The sequence below is a fragment of the Anser anser genome (assembly GCF_964211835.1).
Source record: "Anser anser genome assembly, chromosome: 8".
Taxonomy (NCBI): domain Eukaryota; kingdom Metazoa; phylum Chordata; class Aves; order Anseriformes; family Anatidae; genus Anser; species Anser anser.
The window spans coordinates 12,110,837-12,129,814 of NC_139728.1; the positions used below are offsets into that span (position 1 = coordinate 12,110,837).

General features: G+C 51.6%; 1 protein-coding gene and 1 long non-coding RNA gene across 4 annotated transcripts in view; one reads left to right on the forward strand and one right to left on the reverse strand.

The window, feature by feature from the left end:
* Window positions 1–18,978, forward strand: part of TNR (tenascin R) — a 64,034-nt gene that overhangs the window by 10,820 nt on the left and 34,236 nt on the right. The gene's annotated exons all lie outside the window — the stretch shown is intronic.
* Window positions 609–18,978, reverse strand: part of LOC310903232 — a 41,247-nt gene continuing 22,877 nt past the window's right edge. The window contains exons 4-5 of one of the 2 annotated variants that reach the window (XR_014587359.1): window positions 13,889–17,455; window positions 609–13,450 (exon numbers count right to left, since the gene is read on the reverse strand). This is a non-coding gene — a long non-coding RNA (uncharacterized lncRNA). Of the gene's footprint in view, window positions 17,456–18,978 lie in introns of both variants that reach the window. The other variant, XR_014587358.1, reaches the window with a different exon arrangement.

Sequence of the window (18,978 nt, forward strand, 5' to 3'; positions counted from 1 at the left end):
GGCAGTGGTCTGAGAGAGGAGACCCTGGCGGGGAGCAACTCCTTTGCAGCAGAAGCAGAAAGCCTAATCCCTTTAAATTTCTCTTTATTGATTGCGGATTTATGGCTAAACCACTCGCTGTGGAAATGCATGAGCTTCCCCCTCGCAAGTGCATTAGCAGGCAGCGGGAGCCCACCCGGGGTCTGCTCCAGCTCCCAGCAGGGCTGCAGATGGGGGGGCTGCCAGGGTGTGCAGCATCCAGCAGCAGCACGCAGGCTTCCCCGGTGGGATGCGATGGTTTGTCACCTCCGCCTGGCCAGGGTGACCCCACCCGGGTGCTGGTGGCAGTGGGTGGGAAGGGGGCACCGCTCGCTTTTCAGGTCCACCCCCCAAATTCCCCTGGGGGTCCCACGCCCCCAGGGTGCGGCTCGCTGGGGTGGCGAGGGCTGGGGTAAAAGGGCTTTTTGTTATCGATCCCCAGAGCACAGAATCTGCTGCTCCGGAGGATTTTCTTCCCAGCAATCAATGGAAATGTGGTTATCAGGAAAACGTGTTTGACCTGGACAAGTGTTTTAGCGATGTAAACAGAGCTGGACGGGGGGGGGGGGGGGCGGAGAGGAGATAAGGAGCGCGCCGAGTGGAGACAGGCAGCGGCACAAAGGCTGGGAGATGAGAGGGGCTGAGATAAGGAGCGGGGAGGGAGGGGAGAGGAGCCTGGGGAAGGGCTGGCGGGGAGAGAGGTGGCAATGCGGAGAGGAAGGGGACGGAAGGAGTGAAGGACGGAAGGGGATGATTTCCTTAAAGGAGCACCAGGGCAGGTTTCCATGGAAATGGGTGCTGGCAGGGCGGTGGTACGGGTGATGCTCTGCCTGGCCCTGGCCGTGGGGACCGTGGGGACCATGGGACTGTCCCCGCCGGTCCCCAGGTGGGGCGATGCTGTCCCTGTCCCTCACTTTGGGGGCCCTGGGGTGGCATCCATCACCTCGTAGTGCTGCAGTTCCCCTCCGCCAAACTTTTCCCCTTCATTCGCCTCCTACCTCTTTCCTCACAACTCAACCTGCAAGACAGCCGTGTCAAAGAGGCCTTGATTAGAGGCTTTAATTAGACCCTGGCCACCAGACTGATGGTCTCGTGTCTGCCTCGGTGTCATCCAAAGGGGCTTTTGCATCACCTACAGCGATCCTGACGCACATGGACCTCCATCATTTCAGGGCTGCATGGTGCAGCTGATGGCCAGCCCTCCACGTGAGCCCCAGGTGACAGCGGGAGCGATCCCGAGGTGACACCGGGTGTGATCCCAAGGTGACACCAGGAGTGATCCTGAGGTGACACCGGGTGTGATCCCAAGGTGACACCAGGAGTGATCCTGAGGTGACACCGGGTGTGATCCCGAGCCTCCCCGACCTGCTGCCGGGGTTTTGGCTGCCCCATTGATGCCCACACACCCCACGCTCTTTGCCAGCCCCACAGTGCGGGACCAATGGGAGCTGGTGAGCCGCTGGGGACAACGAGTCCCCCAGTGTCAACACCGGTCTGTTTCCAATGTTTTCCAAAAATTAATAATAAATAGGGCTGGAGAGAGGAAAAGTCCCGAAAGGGGGGTTGGATGGCCTGGTCAGACAGACGTATTTCAGGACAGACCCCAGCACCAGCGTGTGCAGAAGGGATGCGTGGGGTGACCGGGCGAAGATGCCCCTGCCACCAGCACCTGTGATGCAGGAGTGGCGGACGGCGATACCCGCAGCACTCAGAGAGGCTGAACAGTTCCAGGGCTGGACGGGGCAATGAATTTTAACCCCCCAAATGTGCCCTGTGAAGCTGAGGGACTCCACCACTGGAACAAGGAGCAGAAACCACAGGATTAGTAATTTACACAGCTGTGTTAAGCAGGGCAGCAGGGGAATTAAAAGAGATCCAGCTCTGAGGCTTTGCGGTACAAATTGAACCTCCCAATCCTCCCTCCAGTCCCACGGAGCCGCCGATGTCCTGGGTGGGTGTTTGCGCCACGCTCGCCTTGCAGCATCCCTCCCGTCGTTACTGTAATTACACAGTAATTACTATGTTCTCTCTCTGTCTGCACTTTGTCCCCATCACAGGCGCCTCTTGATTATCGGTAATGCCGACACCGCAGCTGAATGCAAAAATCCCATTTCCCAGTAATTTGCAGCCCAGTGGAACAGCTGTAACTAAAGCCACAGTGACTTTGTGACTGTGGGGCTCATTACTTAATTACCTAGTTAATTAACCTCCAGCACTGGGGGGAAGCAGAGGTCTCCCCCAGGGCACTCAGACAGCTCAGGGAAACTGAGGCATAGGCACTGAGCTGGGGGTTTCAGCTAGGACTAGTGTCACAAATACATTGCAGGTACAACCCTGACACCTTTAATTGAGCATGCGAAGGGCAGGGCTTCTTCCAGCAGGGCTGCACCTGATGCACAGGGTCTGGGGACACCCACCGCGCTACGAGGGCCAGCGCAGCCCTTCATCCCGCAGGTATCCAGCTCTGCACCTTCTGTTGTCACCCTAACGGCCACGTTCCCACTTGGAGGGAAAAGCCAGGGCATTTCTCTACTAAAAAAAAGGCTTTTTTCCAGCTTCAAGATGTGCTGTGGCTGGCAAGGAGTTGGGGGTGGGGAATGGGGGGGAGCTCCTGGCGAAAATGAGCCCCCAAAATTTCGCTTAGCAGCCCGCGGGGCAGGCTGGGCTTTGATCAGCACACGTGCACGGGGGGCCTTTTTTTGGCTGCGCCTGCAGCACGTGGCTGGAAGGAGTCCAGTCCCTGGGGCGAGCACCCAAAAATGACACAACGGAGGCGGGAGCGAGCACAAGGAAAATTGTCACCCTCCGGGGAGGGAGAGGCAGGGAAAATAAAATGCACGCAGGGCCAGGCGGAACACAGCGAGGCATCCCTCCTAGGCTTTGTTTTTGCTGCAGGCAAGCTGGCATTTTGCAGCATGGCTTGGTGCCAGGGCAAGGTGGGTGTCACAGGTGAAGGCTTTGGCGACGAGATGGGGAGCAGGAGGGACTTTTCTCCAGCCCCCCTTGTCCCCTCCGCAGATAGGTTCTCACTGGGTGAAGGTGAGTGGCCAAGGTGGTGTTTAATTGCGCGGCTGGAAATCATTAAATCCTCCAAAGGGCTGGGCAGTGCCGATGGGCACACCCGAATGCCCCAGGGTGCTGGGAGCACGGCTGTCACTGTCAGGATGCCAAATGTCACTTATGGCAGGCATACATCCCAGCCCGAGCCAGCGGGGACTTCGACCCCAATGCTGGCGTCTCTTCCAGCCGCATCCTGGTGCAGAGGGGTGAAGGAATTTGGGAAAAGCAGGGTGCCCCTGCGCATTGCCACTCCCTCGATGCCGATGCGCAGGAGAAAACTTCTCTGTTAGTAGACTAAACCCCCAAACCAGGTGAAATGTCCCAAGGATAGGATGCTGAGGTCCTGTGCCCACACTGATTTGCTGCCAGGCTCTGGTGCATGGAGGAAATGTCACCGGGCGCCGTGCTGGTGGGGGCACAGGGCTGGGGCCGGGAGCACCAGGCAGTGATGGGCACGAGAGGAGAGAAGCGATGGGGGCGGTAAACAATATTGATGCACAGATTAAAGAGGCAGAGGAAAGAGAGGCAAAGGTTAAGAATATAAATAGGTAACGCTCCAACTCAGATCGCAAGGGAGAGGCAAGGGAGGTTAGATGGGGAATAAAGCAGGGGCTGAGTTGTTGGAGAGCTGTGTAAAAAGAGAGCGTGGAAGTGATGGGGAGAAAAACTGGGTGGTTAAATAAGTGGTGAGATGAGAGGAGCTGGGGGCAGAGGATGGGGACAGGGTCACCATCACACTCAGACACCACTGCCTCTCACAGCCTGCAGGGTGGGGAGACGACAGAAAAGGAAGAAAACCCCGGCATCTCCCAAATGTAGCTCATTTGAATTCCCCTGACAAGCCCCAAGTTACTTTATACAGCCTCCTATTTTCTCAGCTATCAGCTCAAACATTAATTTTACAGCCCTAGTCAAAAAATGCTATTGGGAACAAAGCAAGTTGCACAGTGGTGCTTATTCCCCGCACTGCAGACCAACACCACAGTGCCTTCCCTCCCCCCTTGATGACACCCCAACAGCTCTGCAAAGTGGGCTGGGCTATTAATTGCATCGCCTTGCACCAGCCAAAACCCAGAGCAGCACCACTGGGCTGGGCACGGGCTCCTTTTGCTCTTGGGAAGAGAAGCAGAGGATGCACCAAGCCCTCTGGCGTGGGTGCTGCAGGAGGCAAGGGCGGTGGTACCGCGCCAGGATGCCCCAGCAAAGCACGGGGGAAAGTCCCTGCTGGCACAGCCCAGATGCTGTGCTGGTATATAGGTATACAAGAACTGGGTGCATAGATATGTGCTCCTATTAACACTGCTATTTGTGTTTTCTGCCGGTTTGAGGGGGCACAAGAGGGGAGGGGGCCGTGAAGCCTCGGTAGGGCATCGCCGTGACAGTTTTTGCAACTTCTCAACCTGCTGAGTTGTGGGTTTGGTGGCTCCAGATAGGCTCTCATTAATGTATCGGGATGATGGGCTCGCTTGGTTGTCCATTATTCTTTTTTTTATGATACATAAGACACTTTCCAAAAGCCAAAAAAAATTAAAATTAATCCAGGTGATTTACTCCCCTTTGTAATTAGATTTGGTAATTAGGCTCTCCTTAGTAGTACTGCAGATTTTTGTCCAAGCAGCAGGAATTTTGCCAGTGGGCTCACAGCCCTGCCCTGAGACCCAAACCCTCTGACCAGCTCACCTGGGGGACCTGTGAGGGACATCACAGCTGTCACCAACACAGCATCAGTGGAGGATGCATGCCCCCAAAATTTTGGGGCCTTGCTTCTTCCTCCCTCCAGCTTAGGCAATGGGGCAGCACATCTCTAGGATCATAGAATCACAGAACCATCTAGGTTGGAAAAGACTTTAAAGATCACCAAGTCCAGCCATCAACCTGACCTACCAAGTCCTAACCCACGTCCCTCAGTGCCACATCCTCATCCCTGAAATACCTCCAGGGATGGGGACACCCCACCTCCCTGGGCAGCCCACTCCAGTGCTTGGCCACCCTCCCTCCACGTGAAGAAGTTCTTCCCAATGTCCAGTCTAACCTGCCCTGGCGCAGCCCCCAAGAGGATCAACCCCAAGAAGGGCAGAACTGATGGGACCCAACAATTGTTGTGCAGTTACTAGGGAAATAAACAAGAAAAATGGGATTACTTAAAAAATAAAATAATAATAATAATAATAATAAAAAAAAGCTAGCATGAGAAGCAGCATTTGATGCTTTGCCATTTCTTGGACTCACATGGAGCGTGGCAATTAAAAGCTGGCAAGGCTTGATTGGCAGGAACGGGAGATGGTGCCAGCGCCTGGCACGGCGCGGGTCTCTCCCACCTGCCTGTCCTTCCTGACCCCTCAGACCTCCACCGGATGCCAAGCAGACGAAGGCTGCTAAATCAGCTGCAGTCCTTCCCCGTTACTTCATTTATTTTATTTTTCTAAACCGGCAGCTTGGAAATAAGAAGGGCCCTCGAGGCAGAGCTGTCTCCAGGCTGAGTTATTTCGCTCCATCCCTCTCAGCATCCCCTTTGCCCTTCATCCTTGGGCTCTCCGGGTGCCTCTGCTCGCTCTTCGATGGGATAGGGTGTGCTATGATTTGCGTCTGGGCGTTGCATTCAAAAGGAGAGATGATGTTTTGGGAATTGTTTTCTGTTAGGTTTAATTCGTTTTTAATCAGCTGACGGTAACGATTTGATACAGAGCATCTTCCCGAGCGGAGGTTAATCACTGCTGAGCAAGCCTTTCACTCTGCGTTATTTAGAGAGGCGTTTTAGAGAAATACTGTTGGAGAGGCTATTTAACCACGTATTTGTTTTCACTGTGTACACAGCTTTTTCATGGGCTTCCCGGCATCTAATGTGAAGAGATTTTATTTATTTTTGTCATTTGGAGGGAATTCAGCCCTGCCAAACTGCCCAGGATTGGTGGCTCCTGAGGCTGCAGTAATCTGTGCAGACCATCTGGGCTGCAGACCCGGGGGGCTGGAAAGCCTTGTCCCCACCAGCCGAGCTCCAAATCTCTAATTACTGGAGATATAGGGACAGGGAACGACCCCGTGGCTGTACCAGCATGTACCAAGTGCCCGTTTTCTCTCCCAGAGCGCTTGGTGGCTTGATGATGGTGTGAGAGCCAGCTCTGAGCCGGAGATGCCAGCCCCGCAGAGCAGGACGGGGGGAACAAACCCCAAACCCAGCTAGCAGCTGGGGTCTTGCAAATACTAAATTGCTTCTTCAGGAGGGTATCTGGGCACGCTCAGAAACCCGCTGCCAGCGAGGCCCCTGCGGCCAGTCCTTTGCAAGGCATCGGCAGCAGTTCTCGGCCCCTCGGCGGTACGCAGGGAGCAGAGCATCCTGCATCAGCCCCTGCGCACTTCTGGTTCCATCCTGCTGCCAGGATTAAAGTGTCTGTCTCGAGATGGTGAATTATCCGTCGGCTGGTGTACAGCTAATGTAATTAAGCGGTGTTTAAAGACTCCCCAAGGTGCTCCCTTCCCAGCCTTGTGGTTTGCAGCGGGCTTGCTCCTAACCACAGCTCACAAACCCACGGCAGCAGCCTCATGGGGCTCCACGGGGAAAAGAGGCCTGGGCTCCTGAATCATTTACTGACCTCACCAAACAGTTTCCATTTAATTTAAAAAAAAAAACACCTCCCAGGTGCTCCCTCTCCAGATGTTCAGCATGAGTAGGCACAAAGTCATGCTCGTGCTTCGGTGGCACCAACTCTTCCAGCACAGGTTTGCTGGCTGTGTTTCTTGAATCTTGAAAGCGTTGGACACCATGCCACCCACTTTCTGCTACTTCCTTGCCTTTTTTAGCAAAAAAAAAAATCAAAATAATGCAGTTTAGTGGTTGGAATGGACAGTAGGTCACGGCAGTGAGGCAGCTCGCTCAGGCGAGCCCCGCTGATGCCTTTTAAGAGGCAACCTGTGGCTACAGATTAAAGCTGGAAGCCCAGAGAGCCAGGCTCCTTCCTGGCCCTGCTTTAAACACAGCGCCCTGTGCCTTGCCAGCTCGTCAGCCAAATCCTTTCCTTTGACACCCAAATTCCCCACCGCCCTCTATTATATCCATCCTATAGCAATCTAGAAATAGTAGCAGAGTGATGAGAACTGCACCGTCTCCCTTCCCTCTGATAACGAAAGGCAGCATTTCCCCCCCCCCCACGGGATGCATTATTTATGCACTGCATCGATCGTGGGAAATAACCCCAGGGCATCCGAACATGATCGAAATCACAGCTCGCCCTGCCGACGTTAATTACCCGCCAGCCCGGGGTAATTAACAGTTCCCAGGGCCCCAAATCCCCAGCTCCACACACAGCTCCTGAACACTGCCTGCAGATGGACGGGGCCTGGGGATGCCCAGGACACATCGCAGCATCGCTTGCTGCAAACGGGCATCGCTTGCACTGTAATCCACATGTCACCATCAGTCACCCAAATCCGCCTGCCTTTGCTCCCTGCCATCCCCCTCTGCTCTTCTCCACAGCTTTCAGGAGATCTTTAGTGCCTTCTTTAGCGTTTCCCTGCCTTGACAGTTCCTACAGGAATAAATGAAATCACCTCTCAATCTTCTTGATAAACTAAACAGGCTCAGCTCTCTGAATCTCTCACGGAGAGGCAGTTTCCCCATGCTTTGGTAATTCTGTGGCTCTGTAACCTGCAGGCATAGCGCTTCTGCTCAGTGCCATAGGGTGGACACAACAGTGCCCTGCCCCTACACAGCACCCGAAATGGTGCCCAAAACACCCAGGCTCTCGCCCACCCTTTCTCTGCAGCTAGAGCAGTGCCCCAGAGGTGGAGGAGCCCAGCCCAGCATCTTCACCAGCGCCAGGTTTAAATGCTCCTGGTTTTTGCCCGTGATATTTTTGTGCGGCCACACACGGAGAAGGGGCTGTGATCAGCTGATAAAACCTGGATTATGATGCCCTGATCATGCTTGATAAGCCAGGAAGGTTTCATAAGAAGCTAATGCTCTGCCCTGCCCTGTTCCCGTGAGATTCAGCGTGATACAACACTGCCAGACCCCAAAAACCATGGAGCAAGGGGCGCAGTGCTGGTGCAGCCCTCGCTGTGCTGGGCAAGAGACTCTCCCCCTCCTATTAATGCCGATGAAGGAGCTTTTAAACGCCACTCCTGAGTGAATAAGGTGGCTTCAGGAAGCTGCTGGTGCTGTTGCTGAAGGGCGGGTGGTTTTGGCAGTGCCCAGAGTACAGCAGCCACAAGGAGAACAGCACCGACAGGATGCGGTGCTCAGGGCTGCACCACGGGAATTTGGGGAAGTGGGCACCTTTGCAACAAAAACCCTTCTTCCACTAAAACCACAGGGAAAATGAAAGGAATAAGCCGTGCCCGGAGCCATTGGAAGCTGTAGCCATGGAAAGTCAGAGAGGGTTGGGGATGGTCCCCTGCCTGGTCAGGGGAGGGGGCACTGATGGTGGGAGGAGGTGGTTGCACCCACCAGGGAAACTGGAGGCTAATGGAAGGATAATGTCAGCAATTAGGGCTTTGGCAGAGGTGAAAATGCTGTAATTCTGATGGAGGATGGGGGGAAGATACCCACTCGGTGCTGGTGCAAGTCAGTGCAATGCCACGGACCCAAGCATCAGCTCACACCCAGGTACCAACCCCAACCACAACAGGGAAAGGAGAATGGCTGATAATAACAGAAAAAAAAAAAAACCCACACAGTAAAACCGTAATGAAAACTAATTAAAATATTGCCATCAGCATGGGGATGATGCCGAATGCAGGGAAGGTGGCGATGACGGCGCTACCCAACAGAGGCAGTGCGGAGCGGTGACGGTGGCGGTAGCGGGGCTGCTGGAGACACCGGCTTGTCGGGATGGAGGAGCAGGTCTTGGAATTGTGATGGGAATAATTATGACTCTAATGGGGTGGTAATAAAGATAATGGAATCGTAATTGAGGAGGGGATGGCTGTAGAGGAGGAGGAGCAGATAACAGCCTTGTAAAGGAGATGATAAGAAAGATAATGGGTGGTAATGGAGTTGTTGTTAAATGTAATGGAGTTATAATGAGGTGACTGCAGCAGGTAGGGGAGACGGCTGGTTTATCGAGGACCATGATGCAGAGAGGACTATATTTCTGATTCATCATGACAGGCAGTGGTGGAGGTGACCAGGAAGCTAATAATAACTGAAGGGGTCAACTGTTCAGACAAATGTGGACACATAGCGAGCACAGCAGGACCATGGCCCCTGGGGACGCAGTGCGGAGGTGGTGGGCAGCAGGGATGTTGCACTGCAGCACGAGCATGAGGTGCAAGGCAGAGACACAAGAACAAGTCCTGGGCAAGCCCTGTGAGGTTTGCTTTAGGGCAGGGCTGTCCTTCAGGGCTCTGAACACATGAGACGGGGAGCAGGGGGCAGCTGGTGGCGAGGATGAAGATGAGGATGAGCAGCCCCTGCAGCGGAGCTGATGGTGACTGGGACCAGCTGGTGACTGCAGCAGGACTTAGCAAGGGCAGGACTGGTCCTTGTGGGCAGAGCTGCGATGTCAGCGCCTGGCCAGGACAGACACACGAGTGAGCTCATCTCAGCAGCACAGGCACTGCCTCAGGGGACGAGGCAGAGGGCAGCTGATGCCACTGTGCCTCGCGGTTGTCATTTTTAGCCACATGCACTGGCTCTTCTTCTCCTAGGTTCAGAACACAGTCCCCAGCCCTTCCTGCAGTCCTGTTAATGCCTGGTTTGGAGTTGCTCTATGTGATTTCTCCGCCACCCGTGTGCACCTCCACCTTGGTGCTTGCAGCCCGCTCAGCCATTTGCTGAGCTCGTCGCTGTTTCTGACTCCGTTCCCTCTCCACGCGAGGTTGCTCACCAACACCACCCGCCTTAACCCACCCCTTGGAGACAGCTGGGCTGGAGACCCTCAATTCTCTCCTCAGATGGCTTGAGGGAGGTGTTTCAATCACCTCTCCTCTCCTCATGGTGAGGACCACACCAGACCAGGCTCCTTATTCTGCTTTTGAGACTTGCACACATCAGCTCAAGCCTCATCACCAAGCTCTGGCATATCTCCTGCTCCTCAAGAGCAGATATCCCGTCATAGGAGCAAATTGGTTCTGCATTTGTTCTCGACAAACCTGTGTTGGTTGTTGCTTTGTAGCCTCATTACCCTCCAGGTTCTTACAAATTGATTGCTTAATGACTTCTTGTAATTCTCCCTGCCTTCTCATAATGCTCCCTGTTCTGGAGCCAGGCTTCCAGTTGCCCTGCTGAAGAGATGCTCACTTGCCACTAGCAGCTCTTGGAGAAACCTCGTAAGCCCAGTATGATTACCCTGGCCTAATTAGCTGGCTGGGAGGGAGGGCTGAAGCACAGCCCACAGTGGATCCTCTCAGCTCCCCCCCTCCATGGAGGCAGTGAGCTGGGGCTCTCCTTAGCTCTCCTTCCCCCTCCGATGCATTTACAAAAAGTTTTTTCACAGCCTTTAGGTTGATGGCCTGTTGGAGCTTGTCCTGTTCATACCTAGCTGGGCATCTGCTCTGCCACCCCCAACACTGGGTCTCTGCCCTCGTTTCCCCTTTTCTGCCACCCTTTTTGGGCCTCAGCTCCATCAGGTGTCTGAGCCACCTTCCTCCTATCCCTCTGCATCGGGATGGCTTGTTTTGGTGCCCCTAGAGCAGTCGCTTTACGTAATTGCCAGCTTCCCTGCTCTCTTTATCCCTCAGATTATCTTCCCTAGCGATGTTACCTACCAGTTCCCTGAGTTTTTTGCAGTCCATTATCCTCGCTCTGCTGTTCTCGCTCCTTTTCTCGTGGCACTGTGTGCTCTACTATTTTGTAATTTATTTCCTGAAATTACCTCCCACTTTTTTTTTTTCAACCAGTTCTTATCTGTTAGCCCAAATTAGAGCCAGTATAGCAGCTTCTCCAGTAGCTTTCTCCATCATTGGAAATGAGATGTTGCCGTCACACACCCTGAGATCTGAATGGCTCCATCCTGTCGTACCTCTCCCATGAGGTGCCCATGCAGTCGAAGGCACCATTGCCACGAGGCTGCACGGTGTGGAGGCACCTGGGGTTAGAAAAGCCTCTCTCATTCACCCGCCCCCCCACCCTAACTCACATGAGGTCTGGCCCACCAGTTTCACCCTATTTTGGCCACCCCTTTCAGGTTACCCACATCCAAGTAACCTGCTGCCAGCCCCTTGCTAACCTTCAGGAGAAATGCCCCATTCTTGGAGCCCCATTTTCCTTCAGTTCCTTGGTGCCCAGTTTCCTTCTTCCCAAACAAGCTGCGCTGCGTCCCCTTTATCCCTCCGAGTCCCCGTAATGTTATTTAAGACCTACAGCAAGGCTCTGAGACTACATCACCCTTTTTATTTGCCATGCTCAGTCACAATCTCCTTGTTATGTGCTTTCTCATCCCCTTTCTGATCTCACCACTTTTTTTTTTTTTCCCTGCCATTTTTTTGGCGTTTCTCTGGCATGTGTTTCGCACATCTTTGCTTTGTCAGCAAGCTGGCATGACCAGAATGCCTTGGCAATGGCCATCCTCAGCTCAAGGACAGGCCACCAGGATGGTAAGCCTGCCTCCACCAGCCTTTAGGTCAGCCAGCCCTGGGGACATTCCACCCCAAAACCTGCCTTTTCTTCTGGGGGATAGGAGTTCGTGGGTTTAAAGCAACATCTGTGCCTGCCTGAGAAGGGGAGAAGCATCCTTTAAATGCTCAAGCACCTGTGAAAAAAAATATGAAAGAGCTAACAAGTAAATAAATAAATAAATAAATAAAGGTGAAAAACTGAAAGAAAAGAACACAGGCGATTGCACCTGCCTCCAAGATAACCTAGGAACATCTTTTTTATCACTGAAAGTCCATTTCCAGTCGAAGATGGAACTTTTTTTTTTTGGTCTTAATCGGTTTCCCAATAGAGAAACATGAAGTCAAAATAACCCAACACACTAAAGGACAAAGCAATTGCAAGTCCCCTGGCTGGTTGCCAAATCAAACTCTGCTATATACAGGGGAAAAAAAAAAAAAAGAAAAAAAGAAAAAAGAAAAAAAAATACACTACAACAAGTCTCCCAAAGGGAAAACAGGCAGTGAGGATGAAGGATAGGAGGGGAAATTGGAAGAGAAAGTTGGCCTGACTTCAGGACCGGCTTGTGCACAGATCCTTTAATGGCTAACCAGCCCAGAGAAGTTGGTAGAAAAACTCCCATTTGTGTTATCACCACAAGTTCCAGCCCTGATAAATAATGAGACAGAAAAATTGTGAGCACTGTCATGTAGTAAAAATCTTCACCCCTGAGGTGCTGTCATTGAGGGTGAGGTTTGTAGTGGGGAGATGACGTCCCATGTCTCTGGTATGGGGTTGGCCAGGATGCTCAGAGAGTTCCTCGGAGATGCATGGGTCCGGTATGTTTGCTGGTCGTTTTGGGACAGAGCTGTTGGATGTAGGAGAAAAAAAAAAAAAATATATATATATATATAAATGGGGCCATGGGGCCAGGAGCTGCACCAGGACCAGAGACACCAGGGTTCCTGCAGCACTGTGGGCGGGTGTCGACCCATCTGCTGGTGGCATCCTCACGCCTCATCAGATGGCTGGAGAGAAGATGGAAAAATAAAATAAGTCAGGGGGATAAAATCCACAGTATGCAGGAGATGTTATTGTTGTGATTTTGGCTCTTGAAGATGCCCAAGTACCGGCGTGCATGGTTTGAGTTTCCTGAGAAACTGTACCCTGTGGAAAAGTCCTACAGGATGTAAAAGCAATGCAGCTAGCAGGGTTACCCTGAAACCTGTAGGATTTAATAGCTTGGGTTGCTCTTTCTAAGAGTGGTTTTAACCAGCCAATACATTTTTATGGCAGGGAGAATAATTCTCTCACTTTCATAGAGCATGAGCCACAAAAACCTGTAAGAAAATAATTTTCTATTAAACTCTTTATTACTTTCAAGGGGACAAAAAGCAAAGAAATGCAACCAAAGTTACATTTTCCATAAGTTAAAGATTCTTTTTAATTCTTAGTGTAAGCCTTGCAAGGATTTATGAGTCGGACTTTCCACTCTATATCCCTGGTCCTTTGGTTTGGAATAAAATTGGAGTACATTGCAGCACTAAAGCTGGGAGGTAGGCATCACTCAGTCCATGTGTGCGCAGATCTGTGCATGTTCAGTCCTTACCCAGGGCTTGTGGACCCCGCCAGGTGTCTCTTTGCATGCTGGAGCTGGTATTAAATTGGGGGGGGAACAAAAATTTCCTGCTGCTGGCTCTGAGATGCCCTCCCTGTGGCAGAGTGAATCACCAGGACAGCGCAGCCTTGGATCCATGAGCTGATCCATGGCTGGAAGTCAGCCCAGGCTGAGCCAGTGTTTGGGCAAGCAGAAGCTCTGATGTTGCACCACCAGGGGGTTGTCTAAAAATAAAATAAAACAACATAAAAATATATTTTCAGCCCCAACCCTTCCCCAGACCCCCATGGAGCACAGGGCCATCTCCTCGCTCCTCTCCATCCCAAGGACCAGGAGGCTGGAAAGTCAGCTCTGGGTTGAAGGGAATGTGGGCTGGAGCAGAGGCAGCAGATTCGCTCCCTCAGGTCCTTTCCTTGTCCCGGGTCCCGTTTTTCTGTGGATTTTGCAGGATCAGCTGGCTGCCAGCCGCAGGACCAGGCACCTCAGCAACCAACAGGTTTTTATGGATATTTAAACTTTGATTTAAGCTCCTGCTGTCATGCCAAATAGAAAATGCTTTCTGACATGCCAAGAAAGGCTGACATGAAATGTAGGCATGTTTCCATCACCTACCCACCCCCCAGAAAAAAATAAAATGTGCTAACAAGAACATAATTACAAACCTGACACCAACAGCCAGAGGTGTGCAAGCACGGGCTGAGCCACCAGATAAATGTTGGAGGAACGGATCCTGTTGTCATCAGCACTTTTCACTAAAGTATTTTGGTTTAAAAAAAAAAATCATTTTAAATCAAGTCAACATGAACTTGCATCTTCTTATGGTGGGAGCTGTAGCGGGCCTGCCCCAGTGCCCAGGTGCAGGACGGACAGACAGACCTGGTGCTGGTGCCCCTGTGGCGAAGAAGTCACTATCTTCCTGTCTCAGAAGCCTGTGTGCATCTCCACATCCACAAAAATCAATTTCCAGGCTTTTTCAGAACTGGATTCCTTACGCCAAAGGCTCAGGTCTCGCATGCTCGAGTGCCCCATAGGAACCCAATAGTTGCTGGGGAGCCTTCCGAAAAATACCGCTTCGGTTTCTTGGGAAGGCAGGTACTTCAGCAGGGACTCCATCAGGGTTGTAATCACATACAGAAGCATTAGCCTGTGCCTTAAGTGTACCAAAAATGCAAAATATGACAGCCAGCAAGGGAAAACAAGACAGCCTTTTCCAGCAGTCTAGGTCCACACCTCCCAGGGGAACACCAGGACAAGCACCCAGCAGCAGCCCTGAGGGACAAGAAATGGCTTTGCCCAGTTTGCCCAGCTCAGAGGTTTCCAGCACACCCCGACATCCCTCTCCTCCTCCCACCCCCATCCTGTTTGCTGTATTTAGGGTGTGGGAGAAGCAGCCCCTGTCCATCTCAGTTAGTGGCTGAGTGTCCTGCTCCCGGCTGGCACCAGGAGGTGTTTGCTCACAGGTTTCTGCAGGAGCACCACACAACCAATAATCCCTGGCTTCTGCACTGCTGCGCTCCAGCTCTGCAAATATTTTTGGCTATTTCCCCCCTTCCTACCATGCTGCAGTTGCCGTCCAAGTGATCTCGTTTCTCAGTTCAGCAAGCCCTACAGGAAGACCACAGCATGTTATTTATCGTTGTTTATCTACCCGTCGGATCAAAAGGGAAAGGGCAGAAAAGGCAGGCAAGAAGGAGTGCTCCAGATGACTGTGGCTAATCTGGGTTTAGAAATTATAAAATTCACCAATTTGGAGAAATAAGAGGTGCTGCATCAGCCTTCCCCGAACAGCAAAGGGCAACTGTGTATGTGCATGGGTTGGCACTGGGGACTGAGGGAGGAGAGCACGATGAACTTTTATGCTGGTGACAGGGGTTGTGTCACATCACTGCCACAGCACTGAAGGGGTCTCCTTCAGCATGCAATTCTTCAGAAAAAAAAAAAAAAAAGGAAAAAAAAAAAAAAGACCTTAAAATTGATTTTAAGTGCTTGCTTGTAAACTGTCCAACCCCAACACTCATGATGCTAGTGGGATAATTTAAGTGAGCAAAACCAAGCTGGAGCTTAGAAAGCCTAACAGACCAGCAGGCTTGCTTCCAAGCTCTCATGCCCTGCACCGGCTCCAAGCTCAGCAAAATTATATTACACATTTATATCCACTCCTTAATGAGGTACTTGCCTATTATAGGGCAATAAAAACTCAGCCTGACTCAGGTCTTCTGTGCAAGTCCACGCTGGTGCACTGATGCTTCCCAAGCACCTTGGTTTTCCCTGCAATAAAAGGCACAGAGGCTGCTACCAGGTCTTACAAAGGGACGTAAAATGGGGACAGACAGGGGGTTTCCCACTCTGCCTCAATAATATGGTGGCGGGACTAACCCAGAGACAATGGAGCTGGTGAGCTGTGCCCTGTGCTTGTGGGGAAGCAGCGGGAGATGGGTGCGTGCTCAAGGCTGACAAAGAGAGCAGCAGCCCTGGGTTTGGGGCAGCCGGTACCTGCAGGCAGCCCTGTGCCTACCCAGGGCTGCCACCTCCTCTCCATATGCATGCACACAGCTCATCTGGCATGGAAAAAAAAAATAAGTAAAACAGATTAACCTATCTGACAGTATAGCCAGGATGTGTCAAACCCAGCCCAGCTGGCTGGCTCGAAAAAAAAAAAAATAGTGGTTATTACTGCAAACTCTATATACATTATTTATCAAATGAAGTCTCTGCAGCAGGTCTACGATTCATTTCCTTGCTCTGGTTGTCTTTGTGATGGCAGAAATCATCCTGAGCCCTGCTATGGGGCTGGGGGTGAGCATCTCCGCTGCTCTCCCAAAACGCTGAGGTTAGGGTATGGGAGGTGGACGGATAAATGGCGCATGAGCAGTGCGCTGCTTGATGCGCATCCAAACAGTGTTACTTGTGTGGGGGGAGGCTGTGTGCTCCGTCCAGGGGAGCAAAGTCTGGCACAAGTGCCTGCTGCTTCTCTGAATAACCAGGGGGAACTCTGCAGAAACTGCAATTGGAAGGAAATATCAAATATTGGAGGGTTCAAACAGTGTGATCCCTGCTGCCACCTGCCAGGTTGCATGTGCATGTGAATCAGCCACAGTCCATGGTTTAGCTTGAGTGATATGTTAAAAAAGGGAGAAAAATGAGAATTTTCCAGTCTAGGTATAAACAATCTGAGGTATGCCAGAGCATGCACGACCTGAGGGGCGCATCAGGTCTGCTCCATCTCCACAGTGTAAAAATACACACGCGGAGGAAAATGAATGCAAAGACATGCCCAATGGGCATTTCTTTACCATGCAGTCCCGTGGCACCACTTCCGAATCCCATTTTGGGGCCAGGTGCCCTGGTGTCACAGATGAACTGGGATGCAACTCTGCCATCTAGCAGTGCTCGCCTCCTGCCCTTTGCATTGCCTCCCGCCGATGCATCTAGCTTCCTGGCCCCTTCTGTGCATCTTTAATTTGCATCATAATGTCCGTGCAGGGGGTGATAGCTGGCAGCGTTTTGGTAGAGCCAGGATGAGGGCTCCCCAAGTCAGGGAATTTGCATCCACCGTGGCTAAGTGCAAGGCTGCGAGGAGGGCCAGGACAGCTCGCGCACTAATGAAACATGACAGCAAGCACCCGGTACACGAGCACGAGGCTTTGCTGCTGTGTGCTGAGAGCAAATGGGGGAAAAAAAAAATAAAAAAAAAAATGCACGTGGCCAAGAGGGACCTGAAGCCAGTGTAATTCATGTGGGATGAATCCACTGGGGATCCAGGCTCTTGTGCTGGGTTCCCTCCATGCTGGAGGATGGCCACGTGGCCCTGCCACCGTATGTCCACGAGTCTCTGCCTGTGCAAGGATGGGAAGAGGGAGGGATGACGGCAAGGGGAGCAGGAGAGGGAAAGGGAAGGAGGGCAACTCTGCACACTCGTGTGGTGCTGCACCAGATCCCCACACTGAGCTCCTGCCATACGGCTGATAATGTAGTCGTAAGTAGAAAGCAATCACACAGTCATTTGCACCTGAAGTCCATTTAGGATAGGCAAAAACCAGAGTAGCAGAGGAAAAGCTGAGCCAGACAAGGATACAGGAAAAGCTAAAAGCCCAACCGTTTTGTCAGATTTCGCAGCGTTCATGATAAATCTCTGTGGGATGCAAAGCGATGGCAGCCCCACCACGCAGCCCCCACCACGCCGTGCCAGCAGGTCCTCCATCACCCTCCAAAATTCATTACCAATGTCCCTGCCAAAGACAAAAATAACATCGTATTTATTTCTGTGCTTAAATTCCAGTTGCCATGTGATTAAGTACTACCACGTAATTGAAGAGGATTTAGAGGGTGTTTGTGCCCTGCAATGCTCCGCAATTATGGTTAATTCCAGCTTTATGGCTTCAGAGCATCACCAGAGTTGCTCCAGGGCCAGCAGAGCTTCATTTCAGGGGTCAGAAACACAGCTTGTGGCTGTAACACCAAAGGGTAGGAAATCCAAAAAAATCTGGCCCCATCCAAAACCCTTTTTTCATGAATTTGTGTGTTCCTGGGTAAAAAGGGTCTGCAAAACTCTGCAGCAAGGTGTCTCGTACAGCTGGGTGCTGTGGGCCAGATTCAGGCCTCAGCTGCTTATGTGTAAATGAAATGAGTTTGCCCTAAAACTTTGCGCTCATCCTTTCCCGTGGGAGCTTATAGAGGCTATTGATATATGCCATGAAAATTCAATAAAAGAGTATGTAATGAAAGAAAGATATAATGTAGGCTGTGATCACAAAGGCACACATGAATTATTAAGCCTGCCGAATTTACAGGCAGCTCGGGGAACTACAGATTTCTTCCTCCACATATAGTTAGGGAATGCTGTTAAAAGCATCAGAGTATTTCATGCTTAACCATGCAATTAGTCAGCAGGGGGAGGTGCTCGCTCCCCGGGCATCCCCGGCACGAGAGCCAGCTCGCATCCATCCTCAGCCCCGGCCCCCCCAAGGACTGCTGGGGCACCTGATGCCCCAAAGCAAGGCGTTTAATTTGGTTTCACTTGGAGATGCTCTTGGGCTGTCCAAACCTTAAATCATCCCCAACACAGTGCTCACCAAGTCCCTCTTGCATTCCCCCCCCCCATATTTTGCAGCTGTGCCATACCTGTGCCTGTCCCATGGTATGAGTTGTGCTTGCTGTGACTGCACTTACAAGGCAATAAAAAAGGGGCCACAGATGCTGCTCAGGACTGCAACATGTAAAAATAACCTACAATATATATTTGAAGAGGACGCTCTGCAGGATTTTTTTTTCTCTCTCTTTTTTTTTTTTTTCCTCTTTCTTCCTTTGTTGGCCCCTAAGATGCAAACCCTGGGTGGGGATAGGCTGTTTGAGAGGGAAAGAGAGAACCGGGCTCTGTTACATTTTGGGCAAAAGCGCTCAAACGTTTTTCTCAGTTTTAGATTGCTTCATTTTATTGAGCCCTGCGCACATAAACAGTAGCAGATTGATTATTTCGCAGATCCCTAGAGCTGAAGCGTTTTGGAGCTGAGCGTTCGGCACCTGCCAAACTTGAATTTGAACCTTAATTTAAACTCCTGCCTGGGCTGGCCCAAATCCACCTGCAAACCTGTCATTAATGCAACTTCTCTTCCTTGGTAGACCAGCCCTGACCTTTCAGACCGTGCATGCAACCCCAAAGTGCTCCCACGACTCTGTTTATAATAATAAAAGAAAATAAAGAGAAAGCTGCCCTATCATCATGCCATAGGGATGCAACTGCCCCTGCACCATC